At 47.4% G+C, this 8,764-nt stretch overlaps 1 long non-coding RNA gene and 1 pseudogene across 1 annotated transcript; one reads left to right on the top strand and one right to left on the bottom strand.

Moving 5' to 3' along the window:
* Positions 1-2,799: 2,799 nt before the first annotated feature.
* LOC119328296 overlaps positions 2,800-8,764 on the top strand; it is a 19,773-nt pseudogene continuing 13,808 nt past the window's right edge.
* LOC119328297 lies at positions 3,840-4,470 on the bottom strand. The gene is made up of 2 exons (XR_005158910.1): positions 4,332-4,470; positions 3,840-4,239 (listed from the first exon to the last, which is right to left on the bottom strand). It is a non-coding gene; the product is annotated as an uncharacterized LOC119328297 (long non-coding RNA).

Raw genomic sequence — 8,764 nt, 5'->3', positions numbered from 1 at the left:
TCTAAATTATTTTAACCTCTAGTCTCTAATCACCACCCCTCATCACTTCTAAATTTATTCTTTTATCACCCCTCATCATTCCAAATCATCTAACTTCCCAACCGGTCACCCATCCCTCTCACTACTCCAGCGCAAGCACGCTTAACTTCCGGGTTCTATTCTCCCACGCTCCAAGTCTGCACTTGTTGTTTTCCTGACAATAATAAGATGTCAATCCTATTAACCTTCAGGAATTTTGCTTGAGCATGAAGTGACACATTTCACTGTTTGAGTTTGAAACTATTGTTTTAAAAAACAATAATTATTTAGTAACACTAATATTTCTTGAATAATTAGTTTGACCACAGTTTGACCACAGTTGACCACAGTTTGACCAGATTTGACCAAAATTGAAATAATTAAAATAATTATTTAGTAACACTAATATTCTAGAATAATTAGTTTGACCATTGTTTGACCATAGTTTGCCCACTGTTTGAATATTTTTCAATTTTTTCCACTCTAGATCTTACAAGCCCCGTAACTTTTTTTCTATTAGGTTTTTGAGGATTTTGAAAATGTTTAACGGGGTTCCCCCGGTTAAATTTGGATGTAACTTTTCGAGTAGATGATTTTTCATATAAAAAACTTTTTCATCCGAGTTAGTATGCAAAAGTTATGCCCATTTTTACAAATTTCAGAGATATTTTGCAAATAAAGTCAAAATTCACATTTGCAAATTTTCCCAACAACTAGACCACATATCACATGAGAAACTTATTTTCTTTTATTTTTTTGACATTTCCATTATTTTCTTTTATTTTTTTTAAAACTGAAAAGGCGATCCCGGGGGGGTAGAGTTTGAAAATGGGACCTTTAGTACCGGTTCGTGGCACGAACTGGGACTAAAGGTCTCAACCCCATTAGTTCCGGTTCGTGCCACAAACCGGGACTAAAAGGGAGGAGCTTTAGTCGCGGTTGGCCTGGCCAACCGCGACTAAAGGCCTTTGGGCACCTTTAGTCCCGGTTGGCCTGGCCAACCGCGACTAAAGCCCGCGAGCGCCCTGGGCCCAGGCATTTGGTCGCGGTTCATCTGCCGAACCGCGACTAAAGACTTCATTAGTCGCGGTTCCTACAGTTTCGCGACTAATGGGGCTGGACGGAAGCCTCTTTTTCTACCAGTGTAACTAACAATGCACACACACGCACACGCCCAGAACACACCTATGGCGTGGTTTACTCCAGCACGTAGCATGGTCGTGCCGTCGTGGTCGGCGCTTCTCCACCTGCCCCCACAGGCTGCCTCCTGCCTTGCTGGTCTGAAGTCCAAACTGACGGCACTAGCACCCTCTCCTCGATTCATCCACCCCTCGCTGTTGCATGTGTGCTGCTGGGCAAAGCCCTTGAGGTGGATGCGTTGGATTTGATCGCGGCAGCGACCACCATGGTTGCACTCCTATGTGTGGTTTCCCATCCGACGGCATAATGGCGGGCCTGATTGTGGTGGCCACCGCCGCAGGGCCTACGTGAGGGTTTCTCCCTTAATATCCGGTGGTTGACTTTAGTGGGGAGATGCAAACTATGAATGACGATCAGACATCGCATGTCGCTACTGGGATCGAGGAAAAATTATGGCAATAACACATGTGTGACATCCATGGTGGACCTACTCGAGCACCTGGTCTCAAGCTCCGGGGTGAAAGCCTAGGTTTTTACCATAGGTTGTTGGATCTGGTGACAATGACGCTTGAGCGTCATCTCCTTCCTGAAGGTGTTACTATTGAAGAATCTCATCACCCATGGGTCGTGATATGATTGGTGTGGATATGGTCACTATTATAGTTTGCCGATCACAGATTTGATTGCTTTGGTTTTGTTTTCTCAACTACGCATAGCTTTGATCTTATATGATTTCGCTATTTGCTGGCGTGTTTTTATGTGTGTGGTTCATATTTGTTTTGCGCATCCTAATTATGTAGAGGCCTGGTGTGTGCTCATTATGTTTGTATCCTCTTGATGCTCCATTTTAAGCTAATAAAAGTATACAATTTGCCGGAAAAAAAGTAGCCATGATACTGCTTCCGCAAGAAAAACAGAGCCGAAAGGAAAAGAAACGTTCACTTACTCTAGGTGTTGAGACCTGAAATCTCGCAGAAGGATGCGGGAGAATTGGGATTGCTGTGAGTCAAAGACGATGAGAGTGATACAGCAGACAAGTGCACAGAGAGTAATACCTCTTCATAGGTCTAGCATTTTTGAGGCGCGAGTCAGGGTGCAAGCGGGGCAGGATGCGGGTGTCCGCTACATGGATTCCGTTGATCTCTCAAATAGTGTGTCGCAAACCGAACTCACAAATTGATCTCTCAAGTAGCTGGATTCCGTTGGGCACTGCTGCTTGTGTATGCAACTCTTGTTTCTTGTGTGTTTGATCAGAGGGAGAACAACAATTCAGAACGCCGAGGCAAAGTTCTTTTTAGATGAGAATTAGCAAATCTGATATAAATAATGCCCTAACAAATATCAGATAACATTAGTTCGGCCTAACTGTTTTTTATTGTTCTTTCTGAGCCATTTTCAATTAAACATGACTAGTTGATTCACTATGCGCAAACATGGAGTAGTTGGCCCTTCAACGCCACCCATTTGGACAATACTCAACTTCATTGTTCATACGAGGCTTTAGGTAGCCTGTCAATTCAGCAAGATTTGGTCCCTAAAAAAATCAGCACGATTAGCACATGAGTCTGTATCTAGAAGCCCGACAACTAACTACATATGCACAAGCAGAGAGCTGACACGACATACACCATCACACACGAATAAGCTGCCTTCTGCCATGGATCAACTGTGGTTAAGCTTGTGTCTCATAGCCTCGTCCACGCTACTGGCCCTCTGGTTTCACAATAGGAGTACGCCCAAGAAGAGGTTGCCTCCTGGGCCATGGACTCTGCCCATCATCGGCAGCCTCCACCACTTGGTTGGCGTCCTCCCACACCGCACCATAATGGAGTTGTCTCGTCGGCATGGGCCGCTGATGCTCCTACGGCTGGGCGAGGTGCCCACTGTGGTGGTCTCCGACGCCGAGGCGGCGGCGCTGGTGATGAAGACCAACGACCTCGCGTTCGCAAGCCGGCCATGCAGCCCCACGCAGGAGATATTTGGTTGCGGCGGAAAGGGCATCCTCTTCGCCCCCTACGGCGACCACTTGCGCAAGATGCGTAAGGTCTGCAACGTGGCGCTCCTCAGCTCCCAGTCCCAAGTCCCAACAGGTGAAGCGAATGGAGGCTATCCGGGCGGAGGAGGTCGGCAACCTTCTCCACTGCATCACCCCCGCAGCCTCGACCGGCACCACCATCAATCTTAGCGACAAGGTAGCCAAGCTCACAAACCATGTCGTGTCGCGGGCAGTCTATGGCGGGAAATTCACACAGCAGCAGCAGGAGGAGTACCTCCATGAATTGGGCAAGGCTTTTGAGGTGCTGGGCGGCTTCTATCTTGTTGACTTGTTCCCGTCGTGGCGGCTAGTGCGGTGGCTCAGCAGCGGCGAGAGCCGGATTAGTAGGAGCTGTGGCCGAATCCAGAAAATCATCACCGACATCATCGAGGAGCGCCAGGCGGTGCAAGCTGCTGGCCATGGAGGCAGCGATGAGGACCTGCTGGACGTACTGCTCAGGCTGCAGAAGGAGGACACGATGGAATTCCCTCTAACCACAGAGATCATCCGTGGCGTCTTGTTTGTAAGTGTTCTTTTTCATAGTTAATATTATAAAAATTTGTCGTGTATCACGAACAATCCATGAGAGATGGAAGCGTCGACTATTTCCTGGTCCATTCCATTAGTCATGCTAACCGGAACAAACTAAAACCAAGCGGCAAGTTGTAGATTCTTATATATATTGATGGGTATAAGTAGACAAAATATGTTTCAGTAATTTTCCTTGCTTGCTACTACTAAATAAACATACAATAATCTCTAATTACATACCACAATCACTGTTTCCAGGACATGTTTGGAGGTGGCACCGAGACCTCGGGAACAGTTTTGGAGTGGGCTATGTCGGAGCTCGTTCGCCATCCTGAAGCCATGGCCAAAGCACAGCTAGAGATCCGAGATGTGCTAGGTCAAGACCGAGCTATCATTACTAACAGCGATCTTGGTGAACTCCAATACATGCGGATGGTCATTAAGGAGTCTCTTAGGTTGCATCCACCCTCTCCTCTTGTCCACAGCGCCGCCAGAGAGGATTGTACAATTATGGGCTATGACGTGATTAAAGGCAACAGCGTACTTGTTAATATTTTTGCAGTTTGTAGGGATCAAAAGTATTGGGAGAATCCCGAAGAGTTCATACCTGAGAGGTTTGAGAACAAAAAAATTGATTACAACGGGACATCCTTTGAATTCACCCCCTTTGGGGCAGGGCGGAGACAGTGCCCCGGGATTTCATTCGCCGCATCAACCATAGAAATCCCACTGGCAAACCTTCTCTACCATTTTGACTGGATGCTTCCTGGTGGGAAGACTGCAGAGTCAATTGACATGTCTGAAAGATTCGGGATCGCTGTATTAGGAAGAAAATATGCCCTACAGCTCAGAGCTATTCCACATGTATGCTCCAAATCAACCAATATATAGATTGCCCGGCAACAGATGCTGTCATATATGCACATGGCAGTCTCCATGTATGGATACACATGTCTTTTATCATGAGGAAACATATGCTTCTAGACAAAAAGTTTGCGTGGTTTATATGTTTCTGATCTTTTTATTTAGCCACGAGGCTTGTATTTTAAAGTTTTTCGTGATAGAAACATCTCTTGGTCCCCCATTTTCGAAAAAGAAACATCTCTCCGTTACCTCTCCATTCATCAATTGTTGTTGTAGGTCTGGATCGCATGTTGCACGGAGATGCATGAATCATGATGTGGCTGAGCCACTTCGTTTTTGTGATGGAAACAACTTGTCTATAACCTCCAAGTTGATAGTCGCTGTTGGAGGTCATGGTTGCTGATGCGTGAGTTTTAGACTCATTTTTATTCATGCTTACACTGCATATTGTCAGATCTTTCTGACATTATCCCTTCGACTTGTCCACTAATAATCAACCCATGAATCCGTCATCATCTCCTCTCCTCTTCTCTGCCCTGAGACTTGTTTCAGTTGTAGGAAAAGTAGGGAAGTGAGGCTGCTTTCCGTAACACTGCGACCTAGCTCGCGCAGCTGTCATCTATTATAGTGACCAAGCAACCACGAGCTTTGTTTGGATTGTAGCACATTTTTCAAGAGACAACACCATATCCCTCCTTTCTTTTCTCTGTGCTGTGGGGGTGGGACAAGCTGTGTGTGAACGAGCTGATAGTATCGCATCTTATCCCGCCATCTGTCCACACCTTCATCTTGATCTTATCATGTCACGGGAAGACCTACAATGCCATCCGAGAGCTGCTTCCAACCAACAACGGGTTGGAGTCTTATGGAGTTTATAATGTCAATATATTCTGAGCGTATTGCTTTGTTTATTTAGTGATGAAGTGCATCACGTGTTTTTAAATAAACTAATATTCCGACGGTGCACTAGTGCAGACATACCCAATGCAAACGTAAAAAAGGCCACAAGTTGGAAAAAAAACGTCTGCTATGCTTCAAACTTGCACACGGTGGAGGAAACCAGCCGTGTAAGATGTAACTTGGACTTGCACACGGTCAAGGAAAACACCTTCTAAGATGTAATTTGAATTTTGCACACGATACTGCTTAAGTTGACTGCGATAATTAAAACCAATACTAGCTGTTTTTGTAATCGATTGATCTTTTTACCAATCTCTCTATCCCATCTAACACTGATCAATCGATCACTGATCAATCGATTACTTACTTCAAAAGTAATTGATTGATCAGTGTTAGATGGGATAGAGAGATTGGTGGAATCGACGGATATTGCTTGATCCTCGTCGGCATATATATAGGAGTATATGATATTCTTGGAGTACAAGAAAAACTAGAATACTTCCTAGTCTATCCTTCAGTCTAATTTCGATACTCAACATCCCCCCGCAGTCACAACGATAACGACGCTGAAGGTGAGACTGGAGAAAAAATCTGAAGGTAAGTTGACGGACTCCCCCCCCCCCTCTCCACGCATACAGTCGATGGATCGCGTAAGTCGTTGCTGGAGCGGAAACTAAGGAGGTTGCTCAAGCAAGGCGGTAGTTCTTTGTGCCGTTTGTAGAGGTAACCGAGAGCGTAGGCTGGTGTAGCAGTGGTCGAGGTAACCGTGCGAAGAACGCCATGGTCGATGTCGAGTCAGGGTGACTGATGGGGAGGAAATCATCGTGGAGTTGCGGGCACAAGAAGACACCCAGTTAGTCATGGGTGCAATGTTGTCGAAGAAGTGGTGCGCCCGCTACTAAGAAATACCCTATAGGTAGAGGATTAACAGTAGCGTGGGGTTGATGCGCCGCACTACGGTTATTTAACAGTTGCGCTTGCTTACTGCATGCGCTGCATGTGGCGCTTAGTAGTAGCGCGTGCCTGCTAAACACGCGCTACTACTATGTGGGCCCCGCCATGCCCCCACGGTGTGGCCATAGCAGCAGCGCGGGTAAGGGCCAATGCTAATGCTAAACACATTAGTAGTAGCGCTGGCCCACGGCCCGCGCTGCTACTGTGGCCAGCCCGGGCCAGCTACCCGCCCCACTTTGCAACAGCACCGGGCTTGCACCCGCGCTACAGCTAATGCGATTAGCAGTAGCGTAGGGCTGTAACTCGTGCTGCATTTAAGTCAATCTTATTCGCCCCGTCCCGTACGTTCCTCACTCTCCATATCCCACTCTCTCACCATCGTCGCCAGCATCCCCCGGCCTTGGTAAGCCTCCTCCTCCTCCTTCCTCCTCTAGCAGCCCCTCCATATCTCCCTCTGATGCATGCACAAAGTATGTTTCAATAAATTTGCATTGCTTGCTACTACTAAATATACATATAATAATCTTTAATTACATACCACAACCACCGTTTTCAGGAAATGTTTGGAGGTGGCACCGAGACCTCAGGAACAGTTTTGGAGTGGTCTATGTCGGAGCTTTTTCGTCATCCTAAAGCCATGGTCAAAGGACAACTAGAGCTCCAAGAGGTGCTAGGTCAAGATCGAGCTATCATTACTAACAACGATCATGGTGAACTCCAATACATGTGGATGGTCATTAAGGAGGCTCTTAGGTTGCATCCGCCCTGTCCTCTGGTCCACAGTGCGGCCAGAGCGGATTGTACAATTCTGGGCTATGATGTCATCAAAGGCAACACCGTACTTGTTAATGTTTTTGCAGTTTGTAGGGATCAAAAGTATTGGAAAATTCCTGAAGAGTTTATACCCGAGAGATTTGAGAACACCAAAATTGACTATAATGGGACATCCTTTGAAGTCACCCCCTTTGGGGCATGGCGGAAACAGTGCCCCCGGGATTTCATTTGCCACATCAACCAGGGAATCACATTTGCGCACCTTCTCTACCATTTTGACTGGATGCTTCCTGATGGGAAAGCGCCAGAATCACTTGACATGTCTGAAATGTTTGGGATCGCTGTCTTAGGAAGAAAATATGCCATACAACTCAGAGCTATTCTACGTGTATGCTCCAAAGCAACCAAGATACACTACCGGAACAGGGCTCTGCGCCGACAGCCAAATATATGCCGACGGCTACCGTCGGCCTAGTCCGAGCTATGCCGACAGCTAACTCCTGGCCGTCGGCGTACAATGGCCGTCGGGCTATCCGCGTCTACGCCGACAGCAGCCGTCGGCATATATAGGCCGTCGGCTTATTCCAGACTACGCCTACAGCGGCCGTCGGCATACATAGGCCGTCGGCATAGATGCGGGCCCGCTGACAACTGTCATCACGGCCGGCTAATGACGTCAAATCTATGCCGACGGTCGTGACAGTGGCCGTCGGCATAGATACAGGTGACACGTCACCGATCCAGAGCGCACCGACCAGGAGCTATGCCGACGGCAGCCGTCGGCATAGCCGACACGTCATCGATCCGCGGCGCTGTACATCTGCCCTGGCCGCACCTATGCCGACGGCTTTGCCATCGGCATAGTTTTTTTTTCTTTTTTTTTCTTTTTTTCCATATAGTATTATTATTATTATTAAGCATACAATATGTGTTAATAAGCATACCTATAGATTGTGTTAATAAGCAAATAGTATGTGTTAATAATCATACATATAGTTTTTTTCTTTTTCTTCACTGTTTTCTTTATTATTTTTATTTAACTAACTTACATACAGTATGTGTTAATAAGCATACATACATTATTTTTCGGTTCTGTACAAAGCGTTGTGACCCCCCTCACAAACGGTGCCGCCGCCAGCCGGCAACTGGAATGGGGAACAGCCGCATCGGGTCTATACGAAGGGGACTTTGCTCCAAGTGTTTATACATATCGGATGACCTACCATAACAGGATGGTGTTATGGCATGTCCGAAGAGGCGGCACGCGTCTCCGGGGTGTGGCCCCGTCACGGACGGCACCGCCGGCGGCACCTGGAGGGGGGGGGGGACGCACGCGTCTGGTCTACATGGAGTGGATTTAGCTGTGGGTTTGGCCCGGATGTTGCTCCCCGGTGTCCCTCTGGGCCGACCCGACACAACCGGGTGGAGAGATCCACTAGTCAAAGCCCGTCCGTGCAACGTCAAAGGGCTAGATCCCGTGGTCAACCGCTCCAGGGTTAGGCGGGACGGGGGCCCTGGGGGGTAGCAATGCCACCGGAGCGTCGTACC

This window comes from Triticum dicoccoides, chromosome 7A, assembly GCF_002162155.2.
Source record: "Triticum dicoccoides isolate Atlit2015 ecotype Zavitan chromosome 7A, WEW_v2.0, whole genome shotgun sequence".
NCBI lineage: Eukaryota > Viridiplantae > Streptophyta > Magnoliopsida > Poales > Poaceae > Triticum > Triticum dicoccoides.
This window is presented reverse-complemented; position numbering and strand designations above follow the sequence as displayed.